Source organism: Anser brachyrhynchus (assembly GCF_964034855.1).
Source record: "Anser brachyrhynchus genome assembly, chromosome: 1".
NCBI lineage: Eukaryota > Metazoa > Chordata > Aves > Anseriformes > Anatidae > Anser > Anser brachyrhynchus.
Genome location: NC_137694.1, coordinates 11,041,425 through 11,058,787, shown reverse-complemented (window position 1 = coordinate 11,058,787; position 17,363 = coordinate 11,041,425). Strand labels below are relative to the sequence as shown.

Genomic DNA, 17,363 nt, shown 5'->3' with positions numbered 1-17,363 from the left:
GTAAATATGGGAAATTTCTCAGAGTCTGTATGTACATTCAAAGGTAAAAAGTTGGAATTCTTTAATGAATAAACCACAAAAAAAAATCTGTCAAGAAACCCTTTTTTTTTTTCAAAAAAGTAAAAATTTTGCAAAGTAAAAATTATCAATTCCAACTGTTTTACTCAAGTTTCAAAATTATTATCAACTCATGAGCTAAATATGCTAAATATTTCATTCAGAAAACATCCAGCCTCCTGTCCCTGTAGTTTTTATTTCTAGATTCCAGTAATCCATATTTGGGTGATTTGGTACATTGAAATTTGAATTTATATTCTGATTATTCACATCACTTTCTAAATGACTCTCTGTGTTCAATACATATACCTACACTCTTTTATAACATTTTCATAAAATAACTTTTGGGTCAGATTCTGATCTCAGTTACCTAACTGACACTCCAGATATATAACTGCCTCTACGTGTGTGCATACAGAGTTAAAAGAGAAAAAGAAATAATTACAGTATTCTTTTAGTCTTAAGAATATGAAAAGCACCTCCTAAAAACAGATAACATCTAACGTCAAGAAACAAAAGATATTTTTTTGAAGCTGAAACAAAAGAATGGTTTTGCAGCAATCATTGAAAATAACGTTGAGATTATATTTAATTCATTTATTAGGAAGAACTCCTCAGGCACAGGGAAAACCAGACTTTCTTGGTTTATTTTCATTCCTAAACCCCAGAAGCATAATCAGCATCTAAAATGACAACTCTAAGGTTCTTTTACTTTGTTATAAGTATTTGAGTGTAAATAACTTCATATTTTTAAATATTCCTGGCCTAAGAAGAGGTAATAGACTGAGCTTGATCAATACATTTCATCTTGATTCAGTCTTGCTTCCTGTCCCACTCTGACCATCTGACCTCTATTTTTTTTTTACTCCAGAAGTTATCCTTTTGCAGCACATGCTACGTATATCACTGGCCAGCACACTTGAATTAATTATGTTTTCCTGAAGAAGAAATGAGACAAGAAACTAGGCCAATTATTAACTGTTAACCAACAGAAACACATTCACACTAGTTGTCCCAAATGTTCCCTGTGTCTCTGTTTAAAATTAATCCATCAGAAAATCACATGGAGGATGCTCAAGACCCCCCTCTAATTATTTGAAATTATGTCATTAAATCAGACAACTGCTGGCACTGCAACTCAGCAGGCGCTAATTTAACCCATATGTTTTGGGAATGTTCCTTCACCCATTTGTCCTAGCCAGAATTTATGCAAGAATTATTTTTTTCCCTATAAAATAAAATTTGTATTACAAGCTAACCATACAATTTTAAGTCTGATGGATTCTAAATGGAAGCTGCATAAATATGAGAAAAACTTTAGCTCAGCAAAACATATAATGACTTATTGGAGACTAATGTTGTAGAAAGGAAGATCCAAAAAGTGCCAAAAATCTGAAGGCTGGAGCACAGGCATGGAAGTCCAGTACACCATGGAATTATGCTTCATAAAAAATATAATCAAGATAAAATACTACAGATATATTACATTAGTCTGGAAATACTTTACTAAAAATATTAATGTGTGCCTTCATCTCAGCCTCATTTTCACATTGTCTTTCTCCAGTTCTCTCTTCTTTTTCTTCATACTATTTCTTTCCTCATTTTTTCCTGATTTGTCACATTTTTAATAACTTCCCATATTTCTCTTCTATCTTCTCATATTACTTCCTAGTCTTTTCTATGTTCAGTATACCTTCCTTTGAAATCTTTTCATGAAGTAAAGGGATAAAATATGTTTAATGCCTAACACCATTTGGATTTTTGTAAGCCAATGTTTTCAGTACACACAATGCAGTGTAAATAACCTATGTATCAGCTTTTCACACTACTGCTTACTGCAAAATGCTTAAGAATTGTAACTAGGACAAGTAACTGCTGATTAAGTTATGGTGATGCGATAATGAAACTGATTTTTTTCATATTTGGGATTTTTTTTCTTAAAAGCAATAAAATTTTGAGTTTATTAAAAATAATAATGAGAAAAAAAAATATATATATATATCTTAGTTGTCTATTTACTATGTGGTTAAACATAATACCAAAAAGATAATGCAGGAAGTACTTACCTACACAAAAATATATCCTCATTATTTATAGTTTTGTTTTTTACTGTGATTGTATCAGTGCATGATTTAGGTGGTTTATTTGTTTTGTTGTTGATCTTGGTTTTTGTTTGTTTCTTTCTGTTTTGTTATTTTTTTTTTCTCTGAAGCAACAACTTGCCATCTGGACATGTTAAAGTGCATAAAATAAATAAGACACATGCAGAAACAATAACCTCATTCTTCAAACTTTCTTTTTTTGGGGCTATACATTTTTATGCAATTTGCACTCCTCAACTATCATTTGGATTTTGTTTTTGTAATTGTTCATCATCATGAGACTTAAGTATATAATTCTGTATTAATAAACACTTCAGCCAATTAAAGAATAGGTATATCTTTAAAGGAAATCCAGGGGAGTATGCAGTTTAGATTAGGATATTTTTCTTCATTCTTACAAGCAAATTGAGAATTGTAAACAACACTTTTTTAAGAAAAGTCAAAATACAATATTACTAAAGCAAGCCCATTCTTTTGACTATGCGACTTTTCCACAAATTTAATGTTCTTGTCTATGTCATATGATAGAGAACAACAGTGAACTTGATTAAAGCTTGGTTGCAAAATCTGATACATGAGACCAAACTTTTGGTGCCTCAAGGGAGAACTTCACTCAGCCACAGGCTTTGGGATCTCATCCCAGGCAAACCATTCCTTCCTTTGCAGAAAGAGTTTTGAGATCTTACAGCCTGCATTCCAGTAAAGTTCTTAAAGCCTTAACTGGCAAAGGCTTTCCTTAATTCCTTTACAAAGTATTAGGTGAACATTAGTCTCTTCTCTCCCTGATTGACATGAAGTTAACAAAAGACAAAAACAGTGGAGACAGAAACTGGAATTTAAGAAAATAATGGATACGTAACTACAGTTATTTCCATAGAAAATTCCCCAAACTGGACTGGCTGAACAAATGGTATGAAAATCTGAGAAATGGAGACTCTACAGTAGCTGCAGGGGGAGAAGAGCTTACCCATAAGCTGATTCTGCTATGAAAACTTGAAAGTTACTGATTACCTTAAAAACAGTCAAGACAAACTCTAAATCCCTACTGAGTGCTCATCTCCCTTCACATACTTTCAGTGAAGATATATGTTACCATCTGTTTAAAAAATTCACCTGTACAGCTGTTTTCCTCAGGTAGAACATCAGAGATAAAACCAGATATGAATATTTTCATTGGGTTAGTTAAAACATGACTAAAAACTAGAACAGCAGAGACATACTATAATTTATATATCTTTTCAGAAATTATTTACAATTTTTCCTTCTCCTCTGAGCAGCTGTAAAACATTCTTGCATTCTTTTCTTATGCCTAGTGAGATCCAGGAAGGACAGCTTTGCCTCAGCTTTGCCTCAGGGGACACATGGCATGACACACATATGATACAGCATACTTTCATGAAGATGAATATATATTATCTTGTTAAAAAAAAAAAAAAAGTTAATATAAAAAAAATAGGACCTGATTAATGAAATAAATAGATTATATTCCACTAAATAAAATTAAAGTTTATTTAGTTCAAATCTAGACATCTAAACATCTAAAATTCAATTGAATGTTTCCCTGCATGTGTGTTCTCCATGTCTGTCTTTCTGCAGACTCTAACAGTGTTTCATTCCACAGGTTATGTTGGATTATTTTATATCTGCCATAGTGAGGAGCTTCTGATACACAATAAATAATTTTTCTGTGGTACTTCAGGTTTTTGACAGAATCCATTTGGAGTTTGCATTAAATATCTTATGACTCAGTTTGAACCCTAATAAAATCAACAGAAAGTCTCCCAAGTATGCGCACTGGAATTGTATTTAATCTTTGTTTTTGTAGGCTGTGGTTTTCCAAAGCATCTCTCCTCAACCTTATTTTTGAGGAGTTTGTAGTAAAAATGCATGTTAATACATAGTCTTGAACTGAAAATATGCTTTTATAAATATAAAAATAATTTTTATATTAACCATTTAGCTGCAAGGTAAGTGTCAGATACAAAAAGGGGTAGTGGAAATGGTTGGAGTAAATTCTTTCTGAAGCGTTGCCACTCCTATTGTCTAATCCTCTTCCCCTCTCCACAGGACTTTTATTGCACAATATATCTTACAGCAAAATTCTTCTTTAAAATCAATAGAAAGAAATAGGAAGAGTTTAAAAAAGAAACACTCTCTTTGGAATAAACATTGTTTACAGATCATTTTGTAGTCTTACTCTAGAGTTGTTTTCATAATCCAGAGCTGGTTCAGAGCTTTTATAAATCATTCACTATCTGGATCGACTAAAAAGAATGTAGCTGTTTTAGCTAAAGAATGCAGAAAGAAAAATGAAAAACAAAATGGTTAAATGAGCAATATGATTTTTTTTCCTTAAGCTGTTTTAGAAAGTACTCTTGAAAATAGCATACTGTGAGAGTTGATATTAATCATATGAGGACAGATCATATTAAAAAGGAAAAAAAAAAAAAAAAAAGCCTAGTGATCTAATTCCAAACATCAGAAGGACTGTGAATCCTGTTAAATTTTCATTTCCATACTTCCCAATTATTTTTATATTTTAAAATTTACTTTTGATGATGCTCAGAACCATAAATCATATTATTTTACAGCCCTTGAGTCTTAGGATTTATGAATACAGAAGAAAATCTGTTTCCTATTTGTATGCTCTACTGTTTGGAATTACATACTAGCAGAAGAAAATCTTTCCTTACACAATCATGATAACACAAAAATATATGAAAGTGTCCTTGCTTCGGTATGACTAGTCAGCCTCAATTGGGAAGATCTGGTATGTTATTTTACTTGAACTTTGAACAATAAGTTCTTGGCTCAGAAAAAGAAGAATGGTATTACAATATATATATGGGTCATTTACTCCATTTTGTTTCTGTTTTGTAACTGCAATTTACTGTGAGACTCACAGGCAGAGGATCGACTGTTCCCAGTTTAACATGAATTTCTATCAACTTTATCTCAGTTAATTCCCAGTCTGGGCACTTGTTCTCTTAGGTTTTAAAATCTTTATTTATTTATTTATGTTCAGTCCAAAATTCTACTGTGGACCTCAGTTACTCTTTTCCAATGCAAATTACTATGCATTTGTCAAGAATTTGTCATTTAAAAGAAAAGAATTTTCATCAAAAAAAAAATCTCAATCTCCTATCACTGCGTTCGAAGAAGCTTGCTGCTTTTCAAATATATCACAGAAACACTTACTAAATATACCTGTCTTCCTTGCATTAGCTTTAAAAAATTCTCCGTCTAACAATGGGGCTAAATTATTATAAAGTTTTCTTTTGTTTCTAATACACTTAAACATTTAAATAATTTGGAAGAATATGTGTACAATTTATATAGATTTCATTGACCCAACTAGAATTCTGTAGTGTTACAGCCAACCAAGATGCTTCTGCAATCACTGGATTTATTTTTTTTTTATAAAGATATGTGATCCTTTACATGCTGAAAATTTAGATCTGTGAGCAAGAAGGGTGATAAAAAATATCAAAGGTCCATCAGGTATCTATTCAAGCCATTATAGTGAAGAAAAATTAGTCTCTGAAGGCAGTGACAAATACAAGAAAATGTAAGTCTCTTCATTTTATGGTGTCTCTTCCTATGGGATTTCATGGAAAACTTTTAAATATAGTTACTTGAGTTTGCTTTCAATGAAATTGAAGAACACATCTTTAGTCTTAGACATATCAACCATTCTTCTGCTGTCAGACAAGACAATTTCACAAGAGCACCACAAGCTTCACAATTCTGCCCTGGACTGACTAGGTAAAAAAAAAAAAAAAAAGAGAAAGATAAGGAACACGTGAAATCAAAAGAGTAAAATATCCAAAGTGTAATTTTCTTCTTTTTAAAGTTATGAGAAGACTAACATAAGCTAGGAACATTAGCAGGATTTCCAGGGTCTTGATCCTACAACGTTTTCTGTTGAACAGTCTAAGGTACCTACAGAAGACCACTGAAATCAAAAAGTTATGCTTAAACACAGATGTCTGCCCAATTTCCATTGCAATACAAATGCAATGAACTGGGGGTGGGGGGGGTGGGGTGGGGGTGGGGGGAGAGTAAATGAAATAATGCTTATTTTACAAAGCAGTAATTAAAATAATTGACATTTTCATTCATTCACATGTATAATTAACCAAAAATCCATTCTTAAAGCATAATTTATCTCTTGCAAAATATGTGCTTTATACTGATGTGTGAATGCCCTAATGCTTGCATCTAAATGGCATTCCTGTTCAGTAATCCTTCTGTTAAGTGATGTTTCAATCAATGGCACTCCAGTTTAGTTTCACATACTTAACAGGCCACATCATCTTTCCACAGATACCTCCCTCACAGTTTTCACAAAGATTTAGAGGAACTTGTGTTTTTCTTTGGCTTTTTTTTCAGAGAGAGAAGTTGAAGCAGAGCATGTCTATGATGCACTGTGGAGTACTGCACAGAATTTCTGAAGTCCTGCCTCTCAGCACCTCCTGCTTTCATGGAGAAGACTCATACCACTTCATCTTAGCAGTCTCCCCATGGGAGGTTTCCATCTAGGCATGCCCAATGAGAAACCAAGTTACCAAATGTGCACTATTGGTTACATAACAATTTTTCATGTATTATAATCTATTTCAATAGTTTCTTCAGGATATGGATCTCTTGCAACAACTGTATATACAACTACTGAGGTGGTATACATTTCAGGACTTGACACTAAAATGCCTTGGAATAAAATAGAAGATGGGACAACTTAGCTTGACTGAATCAAGTTTTTATATATAAATATGTATTGCATAAATGCTGTCAGCACTGAATATCTCTGGTCGTGAGACAAAAGCTGAATACACATTCATTGATTTCAATTAAATTAATAAAAAACATATTGAATTTAATTAGTTCCAAGAGAAAAAATGACTAAACACCCAGGTGTAGTTAAATATCCTTGTCCAACAAAGGCCATACATGGTACAATAAAGTAAAAGTCAATTCAGAGACTGAGGGCTAAAATTGCTGATGTACTAACTTTCATTCATTTCTTAAATACAACCATTCACTGGCACAATTTAACCTTAAAACCTCTCAGAGCACAAAGCCAAGAACAGAAAACGGAGCTAGTCTGGACCTTCCAGATGCCTGTCTTCTAGCAGATAATGATCCTGCAGTGTGAGGGGGATTGGAAATAGATGATCTCTAAGGTCCCTTCCAACACAAACCATTCTATGATTCTGTGATCTTAAATGGAGAATTGTTCCTTTGCTTATTCCCTTCAGAGCAGATGAAAGTGTATTCAATTTAGATAACTATACAAGTCTCATTCCATTTCTGCTATTTCTCATTCAGCATCGGAAAATCATCTCTTTAATCCCTTGGATTTATGATGTTATTCTGCATCACCACCTTGGTCAGTTTCTTACTTACCTGTCTTGGTTAGAAAGGTTTTCCCACAAACATTTCCATTACTATCTCATGATGCTCCTCCACTCTGTTCCTTAAATGTATCATTTAGCTAAAAATTGCTACATAAAATTATATAAAATATAGCAATGCTGAGCAGTGTGTCCCTGCGATTTACCATGTGTAGCATATTTCTTGTCTTAAACTGCATTCTATAGCTCAGAGGCTATTTTGTGCCCTAAAACACCTGGCATGCTGTGGTTCTGATCCACTGAATCAGGTGGTATTTAATGTAAGGTGTTGATTTGGGTTTTTGTTATTAAACAAACATTCTGTCTACCTTCATTACAGTGGAAGAGTTATCTGAATATGTGTATAAAATACTGCATTTACTAAATTGCACTATAAATAATGCAAATAAAGCACAAAGAGACTATAGTAAAATTTCGCACGGCATACTTGTTTTTTGCAACCTAGAAAAATTCTCCAAGACAAATCTAAGTTGGCTGCTACAGAAAGTTGGCTTAATACCTCAAAAGAGAGTCCAGGGCACTTGTTCAAACAAATCCTGTACCTCTGGCTCTTACTGCAGCTAGAACAAAGGAAATATAACCAGGCCATGTTTTAAAGAGTGACTCTGAAGTGAGGGGCTATGTGAAAGACATGTATATTGGCAGGGGTGATTCAGATCTTCAGTTCCAATGCACTCCACCAAAATAGATTCAAGCTACTTGAACTTTGCATGACTACATCTAATTTTTCTCAAGGAGTTATCTGAACAGACATGACGAAATGTAACAATAGGTATAGTAATAGTACTATACCTTTAGGTATAGTAATAGTACCTTTCATTGTTTATTTATCTTTGGCTGTGGTGTAGTATGCTATAGGATTTGTTTTCTCCTTATCATATTAACAGTCTTCTGTTGGTTGTGCCATTTAAGTTTTACTATCTATAACAAAGGCAACATGAGAATTATGAAGTCATTGTCTATAAACGTTGCCTTCCTTGCACACATATTTGTGTTTGAATCACACTTTTCTACTGAATATACTTTGAAGTTCAATGCTAACTTGATTGCTTATGTAGAAAAAAATGGTTTACATTCACATTATTTGTTAGTATTTAGAAGCAAAAATAAAAATAACTAACTAACAAAATAAATAAATAAATCTAAATAAATCTGGTGTCTCTCAGTTCCAGAGGCACTGGGTGAACTTTAGGCTTTTCAAGATTTTCAAACAGGATGAAGAAGCATTACCATACTTGCCTGATAATATCTATCTATCTATCTATCTGTCTGTCTATCTATCTATCTATCTATTTATTATGAAAGGGAAATGAGCAAGATCTCATTGAAGTATATCAGTGACTGCTACTAGGGAGTGCTACTAGTTAGGGAGTGCTTTTTAAAAAGTATTTATGAACACAAAAACAAACAAACAAACAAAATGTTCACATTATTATTGCCAATGTGTTTTTAATTGAAATTTCAGTGTAGTAAAGAATAAAAACAGGTGAGCAGATGGAAACATGGGTATTAATTCTTGCTTTGGTACCAACATTATTTTAGTACTGAAATTCTTAGTTGAAATCTATCTTATGAAAGCCATGAGGAATCCTTGGAACTCAAGAAATTCCACTTCTGAAAAAAAATATTAGTTTTATTCTTGAACTGAAATCAAGAAAATATTGAATCAAGGCTTAAATGCTGCTGATCCAAAAACTGAAATATTTTAGAAGCTGGAAAATAATATCTTTTATTTGGAAGGTCCTAAGGTAAAATAAGTTCAGAAGTTATCCTGAATAAAATGAATATGTGAGAGATGACGTAAAAAGAATGAGTAGCTAGATTGAAAACATACAGAAAAACAGCAGTTTATAACACTGTTTTAGAAACAGGAAAAGACAGCTGGGCTTCAAAGAACTGTGCTGAAGAAAGGAGACAACTATCAAATCTGCTAAATAGAGATGATATTTTGGAAGCTCTCTAAGGTGGTTCCTCAACTGTAACTCCTCAGGGTATATTGTTCTAGTTCTGTTGACTTTGAATGACAATAAATACCTGCCAAAAATCAACCTGCAATCTACTTTTCAACAAAAAATATGAGACTACCAACTGAGTGAGAAGAACAAACTCGAAAAAATGCTTTTAAAATGTGAATAACTGTGGTATTTTGGATTCTATCCATATGAAATACTGCTCTTTTTCAAATACATGTGAGCATTTACTGGTATTAAACAGCTCTGGGAATTGTCACTGTCATGAAGGAGATTAGTGTCGTGTGCTTTCCTCATGGTATTTTCAACTTCTGAACCAGCCAATAACTAAATTTTCATAATGAAAAACGTTTGCAGTACTAATACTGATCTCATTTCTCTCTTAAATGCTAAATGAACTTTAACCTTTTGAATCTAAAAACTCTTCTTTAGAAACCAAAATCTTATCATTCATACATAGAAACAGAAAATATTGGACTTGCTAGTATCCAAGTAAAACATTGTCTTTGAAAATGAACAGGTGATAACACTATTTACATCTCTGTCTGTTCTTTTTAATCTTCTTAGATTCTTTCCAGCAGGTTTATTTTCAGACACATTAATAGAATGCTCAAAGAACAGCCTATGCCAAAGGTTTATTTACTCTAGAGAAATCAGCAGTGTTTTTTTACTTCCAGACTGGACTTTTACAACCACTCTTATGTGAACATCTTTTTTACTAGGTGAAATGAGGTGGTTTTGCATACTAAATAATGATCTATTCTATATGTATTGCATTTCTTAGTCACAGTTATCATCAATAGCATCTCAGAATTCAGGGCATCTAGGAAGGAAAAATTAGTTTCCCAAAAGAACTCTATTCTCAACATTAAAACTCAGGTCACTCTGTTGACTGTTAATGCACATGTATGTGTGCATGCTTCTTTTTGCATTGGAAATCTTATGAAAGCTGATCTGGGACAGATTTAGAAATCCAGCTAATGCCAGATCCCAACTCAAAGGCTTTTTCATCTGTTTTTCACATCACAGGCAAGTGAATGACAACTTTATCAACTTAGTTGTTGCTGAATTTTAATTAATACTAATCAATACCCATATACTTTTTTTTTTTTGGGGGGGGGGGGGGGGAGGTGTTATTGTAAGCCAATCCAGAATTATGTATAAATTTAATGTGAATGGACAGAAGGTATTATTTCCATTCAGTTTACCAACTGATTTCTATTAATCCGATTCTGTCCTGATTTTTCTATGCTAATAATAATAGAGAGGAATTATTGATGTGTTTTCCCATGTACACCCTGTACGTTAAACAATGGACTCAGTCTATATAATAACATGAAAAATCTGAAACTATTTAAATTGAATTAGGAATCCAGAAAATTAATCTCTAAATGATTAGTTCCTAGTTTCCAATTATGCTGTCAATGGATGAAGATATAAGTCATTACAATAAGCACTAGCTAACTGACATTTTTTTTTTCTGAGCATTCTCAAAGTCAAGTTAAATTCTGAATGCTCATGAAGACTGAAGTTTTCTTCTGAATATGGAATAAGTCTCCATGGATTATGTTGTGATATTTTAGCAGAAAAGTACTGGGATATTTCAAGACTTTCATTATGTATATTGCAGAATTGTCCCCGAGTCAAAACTAATGAACAAATTTTCACTTCTATACCTGATTTATCTTCAGTAGCACCCTCCTGGCCAGATTTTGTACCCCAGGGGAAACCCAGCTGTACTTGCTACTAAATGTTAATATGATATTGCCCTGTGACTGCCTTTAAACAGGCCAGACAGGATGCTTGCCTAGGAACATCCCCAAGGTACTGTCCTAGGAGAGTTGCTGGATTATTTCTTGAAAGGTCATGATGTATGTCTCTGACTTAAGTCAGGCAGGGCTTTTTTCCTCTCAGAATGCTCTTGTCATTCATATTTCATTACTTGCAAAGGAAAAGTGCAGGAAAAAAAACATTTTCCTTTAGTAAATTTAGGATCAGTTATGTCTTGTTTTATCAGGAAAGTCAAAAATGTTGATTATGAAGTTCTTCCTTTCCCTATGGAAACAAACAAATAAAACTTATTATTTCAGATTGTCAGTTCATACCTTTTTACATCAGTTTCCAAACTGAATTTGCTAACATTTGTAATGACACTAGCACTTGGAAAAGAAAAAAAAATAATTAATTAAAAAAATAAAATAAAATGTAGATAAGCATATTTTGAAAATATGCATACCTTTCTTGAGACCTGAAAAGTTTTCCTTTAATATAGTATTTAAAATGATTTCACATGCATCCCAGATACTTTGGAATGTCACATTTATAAATGAAATTTTGTTGGGATATAATTAAACTAAATTCATATGGCAAAAGCCTACTATATCAAGCAAAGGAGGCACCCATGGGAGGTAAGGTTCCAAAATTTTACCTCTTCTTTCAGCAAAAGATTCAAAAGACTTGGGATTGAGCGTCAATGGCACAATCTGGATTAGTCTGTCCTAAATCAGTTTTTATTTATAAACTGTAAATTTTAAACCTATCTTTGAGCCCCCTGTTTTAAAATAGTAAAAATTCCTGAAGGACTTAAGGGTTTGTAGAACTGTGGCTCATTAAAAGGACTTCTGCCTATTTTTACTGACACTTCTACATAGACTTATAAAAAGTTTTCTTTAATAAAATAGCTTGTAGTAGAACAGGAGTGTACTCAGTCATGCTTGTGGAATGTTTTTTTGTAAAAAGAAAATATTTTGGAAGCTACATTCATGGAATGAACACAGATTCCAAATCTGACTTTGTCCAGTGAAGATGCTAATCAGAACTTAAATGTACTTAAATGACTGAGTAGAAAGAAAATCCAGAACTCACTCGAGTCAGTGTCAAATTCTTATGAGCTGCCAACAATTCAGTAAGATTTTTTCCTTCCAACAGGAGCAGAATCATAAACTTGGCTTAGTTCTGTAGGTATAAGCTTGATCTTACTGAGATTCACTGAGTTAATGATAAATAATGAGATCACCTGTAACCTTAGGAATCATGATAAATAAAGAAAGGAGCAAGTGAGAATCCTTTTAAATACAGAGGAAGACTGTGCCATCTTTGCGCAGGTTTGGTTGACTGGCGTAACACAGAAAGTGAACTGAACCTCACTGCTAGTTCTTACTTGTGGCAAGAATTCAGTCTCCTAGCTGAACATCTTATGCAGGCACTGACTCCACTGCACCAGACTAAACAGCTGCATCAGTTTAAGGTTTAAACCCCTCATCTTTCTGCTTTGTTTTTATGCCAGAAGTTATGCAACAGAATCAGGGGTAATAGAAGCAAATGTGTTTATGCCTCAGTACAGATTCATTGGTGCAACTCCAACACTTCCAGCTTCAGTTGCCAACACATTTATTCTGTCACTCATTTTTAAACTGTCCAGCAAAGTGGTAAGGTAAAAAAATAGACAGAGACACTATGTTAAAAACATCACAGCTAGATTTTCCAGAGGTGTCAGTCCTGTGGATTTTAATAGCTTATTTTAGTGACCCTAGTGATTTACTTAATACATTTTTCAATGTTACATTTTTTGCATTGTATCTCTCATTACAATATCCTTGTGAACTCATTAAGTACCTTATGCCAACCAGGGACAAAGTAGCAGTGTTCGCATCCTCTATTTTTTCTCTCTTTAAACTACCAAGAAATTAACATCCAAAAGCCAATAACTATCCAGCTTCTTTCATAAAAAAAAGTGAGTAGGTACCCCAAGAGTTTTCAGAGGAAAGAGAACAATTTGAAGCTTGTCAGTTGTTGACTCCATCTTAAGCTTTGTTATTTCATCTTCAGAATATCTGCACTTTCATAAACAAGAATAATGATACTTTCACGGACTTGTTGCCACAAATCTCAAATCTCAAGCACGTGGACAAAATGAAACACTTCAGGCTGGGTACTAACCAGTGTATCAAGGAAACAACAACAGCTCATGCCAGCTCAATGCGTAATATTTCCTTTGGACGTTTTCAAGCATAATTTATATATATATATATATATTTTTTTTTTTGACATTTGGTGATTTTCTGCCCTCAAAGTGCTGTTAAGCTTGATAATGAATACCAGAATATCAGGGAAAAAAAATGTTTTCAAACTGTATTCAAACCTGCTCCTGCACAAGACACTTAAAACAACTAAATGTGCACTTACATGTTCTCCTGCTTCCCTTTGCTTAGAAATTGCTTAGAAACAAAACACAGTTGAAACAAACACTTCAGTAAGCTCCCTGAAATGACCCAAAGCCAGATTTCATTTTATTTTTTATTTTTTTTCCTAAGAGGCTGAAAGTACTTAGGTCATATTACAGTTCATAAAAGTTTGTTTGTTTGTCTGCCATAGCTGCAGATGACAGAGATCCAAAAACCTATTGACTTGAATAGGTTTTGGATTGACTATAGGGAAAGGATTTCCACTATAAATAGGAATGTTAAAAACAACAAGACTCCAGTTTCAGAAAAATGGTTCCAGCCTCTCTTTTTCTCTCTTGCACACACACATATTTGCCTAGGATCAAATTCTGTCTCCTTTGTTCATGTTAGATAACTATAAAATCACTTAAGCTATTCAAAGAGCAAGGTGTAATCAATATGAATGAAGCCTTAAATACTTGCCTGAGAGGTGGGAATTTTCCCTTCAGGCCTTGTTGAAAAGTTATCAGACACACCCTCAAATGAGGTCAGTAGAATCACAGGTGTTTTTATATACTATATTGTCATCAAAATAAAGCCTTTGCATTAAAATCACATTAAATTGCAAAGTCGGGTACTCAGTGGCTACAGTATGCCAAAATCCAGCGTTGCCCTTTCTTCACCATATAGAAATAACCTAGCCTCAGTCTGGCTGTGCTTTTCCAGGACTATAACTCACAGATGCAGAGTGACTATTCCAGACAGCACTCACCAACACATGCAAGTCTCAGACTTCCTTAGAACAGCTGAAAACAGGATTGAATCAGTTACTAGGAACAGAGGACTGAGGCAGAGCAGCCAAGTAGCTTGCTGATATCAATCATTTATTTTCAGCTTTCAAAAGAAAAGAAACATTTTAAGAGGGGCAGGAGTGCATGGGGAGAGTAATGGGGAGGGAGAAAGGAAGAGGGAGAAAGGAAAGGGAGCTCTGACTCAGTCAGTGAATCACTCTGTTATGGTGTGTTTTTTGGTTTGTTTGTTTGTTTTCCCTCAGCAAAAGTTCAGACTTTTTGCAAACTGGAGTTTTTCTGAACTGATAACTTAAGTAGCCCAAGGAGAAAAACAGTGATTTTCATTTTTTTTCCATGATAATCCAAACATTTTTTTAATTTTTTTTATTTATTGATTTTTTATTGGATTCATTAAATCCACAGATTTCTGTGTTAGCAAGATATTAATCTATCAGGATATTGCATAAATGAACTTGAAACAGGGGAAAAAAAAGGAAAGAAAATAAACATATTCTTTCTTTTTCAAAGAGAAAGATGAAGTTACATGCTGAACACAATGACCAAGATTTATAGAATTACCTTAGGAAATAAACATTGAAGGCTTAAGACACACAAAGTGATTGAAGCCCTTACCGGTGGACTTTGTGCACCCATCAGGACTTTCCAGAGATTATGGAGACTTATCTGCTCATTCTGGCTCTGCCACTGGCTTACTTGTTAATTACGGACCACCCATTTCTACTTCTGTCATTTTACAAATGTCCTTCTGATTCACTTTGAAACTAATGGAAGAGAAACATTATATGAGATATGCTTTACTCAATACTTTAAAAAAAATGAAAATCTGGTCACTAAATATAAAGGATGCTGTTTCAATGTACATGAGACACATTATTAGGATGTCTCATATGTGACAGCCAATTGACATACAGGCAGAGAAAACCTGTAGGCTGAAATCTATCTCACAAAAACACCTAGATTTAAATGCTACCCGGTATGTGAGGTAAAAGATAACTTTAATGGAACCTGGAGAGTTGTTTGGTGTGGGATTCAGAGACCCACACACAGGCATAGGCAAGAAGTGCCATTGGAGATACTTTGGGCAGCCTACCTTGCTTCCAGCTGCCAGAAGAATATGACTGTCCCAGAAGTTCTGCATGATATCTGCCACCTCCATGCAATTGAACCAGTTACCCTAACATATCTAAAAAATTAAATGCACATGCTCTTAAAACAAATCTTGCCCCAAATAGTTATTTACTTTGAAGGTATTTACTTTAGGATGAGTTGAATAGCCCCCTAGGTGTCATTGACTACACTGTATAAAGATTCAATTCAGTTGCCCTTTTATTGGGGTGTTTAGTGCCATCTAGGATGCCGTCAGGTGTCCTACCTGTACTCTAGTCAATGGTCCAAAAGAGCACTATGTTCCTATGGATCCCGTATCTGACCTGCCTCATCCACATGGTCATTTGGGTTACCCTAGAGCAACCATCCCAAATGTCACTACAAGCTTGTGTTGGATGATGGACACAGACTGTAATGGGAGCTGAGATCTTATTTCAGATGTAGGCACTTACATTTAGATGTTTCAGGTTATAAGTTGGATCTTATCCCTGTTTTCCAAACCCCAGTAGGAGTTTAAACTTAGAATAGATGTCAAATTTCTCTGTACTAACACTGAGGCAGATTTGTGAATGCACAACAGCAGAACCTGTGACATCTGCAGCATTTTGGTACTTAAAATCAAAACATACAGCATGTGGCAATGACCAAAATTAAAACCCAATATCCAAACCCAATTATAAAGATAGATGTCATGAGTATAATCCCATTCTTATCACTTCTCTCAGTTAAAGAGATTGGACTGAGATAACTTGAAAAACATTATGTTCTCATTCCATAAATTATTCTGTGAAATAGCACACTGTTTGAAACCAAAACTTCCTGATTAAAACCCAATGTATCTACTGCATCCTGGTGTAGCTATATTAAATGCAAACACATGATTTTAGTACTATGGACTATATCTGAATTAAACATCTGCCTGGTATTATAACATCTCTATAAAAAACTATTAGACCATCAAATTATCATTTTGCAAAGCCGAGGAATACATCCTATCTGTGGGGAATTTCAAATATTAGACTGATGTAATGTTTGTTCTTAGCCAAGTAAACTTTATGCTATTTTCTTTTTTTCATTACATATAAATTTGTACATGCATTGTTTATACATTGTATACACTAAGTAAGGCCAGGCCTTATTCACAGCTGTGAAATTAATCATCCTTTATGCACAGGGGATTTCAGGGAAAATTTTTTGGTATCAGTATTCTGACTCCTTAAAGTGTTCATTTTGTTGTGTGGTAAAGCTTTAAGGCCAGACAATGCAAATGATAAATTAAATCAATGATTATGTAACAAACTCAAAGGACAGAGGATTAAAGGTACAAGAAAAAAAGAAAAAAAAAAGCAAAAAGCACACAATTACTTCAAATATATAAAAAAGCATAAACTTACACCCTTCAAAGCATAAGTAAACCATTTAATGCATTAAATGTTTGACATAAAATATTTACCTCATAAGGAGTTCCTTCAGCAATTCCTTCTCTGATGCAGACAGCAGTGTACAACAGCAGAAAGATGTCTGTCCTGCCGGAATGTGCAGGTGACAGGAACTCACAGGGAAAAAGATCAGTGGGTGCCTCTTAAAATGCAAATCCAGATTAGTTTGTGAACAGCTTCTATGCGTCATAACACAAAAAGGGCAGCAAATTCATTTTTTACTGTCATATACCCTGAATTGCTATTTATGCTGTTGTTCTACCAGTGATTTTCTAAAATTACTATTATCATGAGGCAAC

At 33.9% G+C, this 17,363-nt stretch overlaps 2 long non-coding RNA genes across 2 annotated transcripts in view; one reads left to right on the top strand and one right to left on the bottom strand.

Moving 5' to 3' along the window:
- LOC308188335 overlaps window positions 1-6,900 on the top strand; it is a 13,604-nt gene extending 6,704 nt beyond the window's left edge. Inside the window, exon 2 of the long non-coding RNA XR_013945414.1 lies at window positions 6,552-6,900. This is a non-coding gene — a long non-coding RNA (uncharacterized lncRNA). The remainder of the gene's footprint in view (window positions 1-6,551) is intronic.
- The window catches only part of LOC308188338, a 112,703-nt gene extending 95,552 nt beyond the window's left edge, over window positions 1-17,151 (bottom strand). Inside the window, exon 1 of the long non-coding RNA XR_013945417.1 lies at window positions 17,079-17,151. This is a non-coding gene — a long non-coding RNA (uncharacterized lncRNA). The remainder of the gene's footprint in view (window positions 1-17,078) is intronic.
- Window positions 17,152-17,363: the final 212 nt, after the last annotated feature.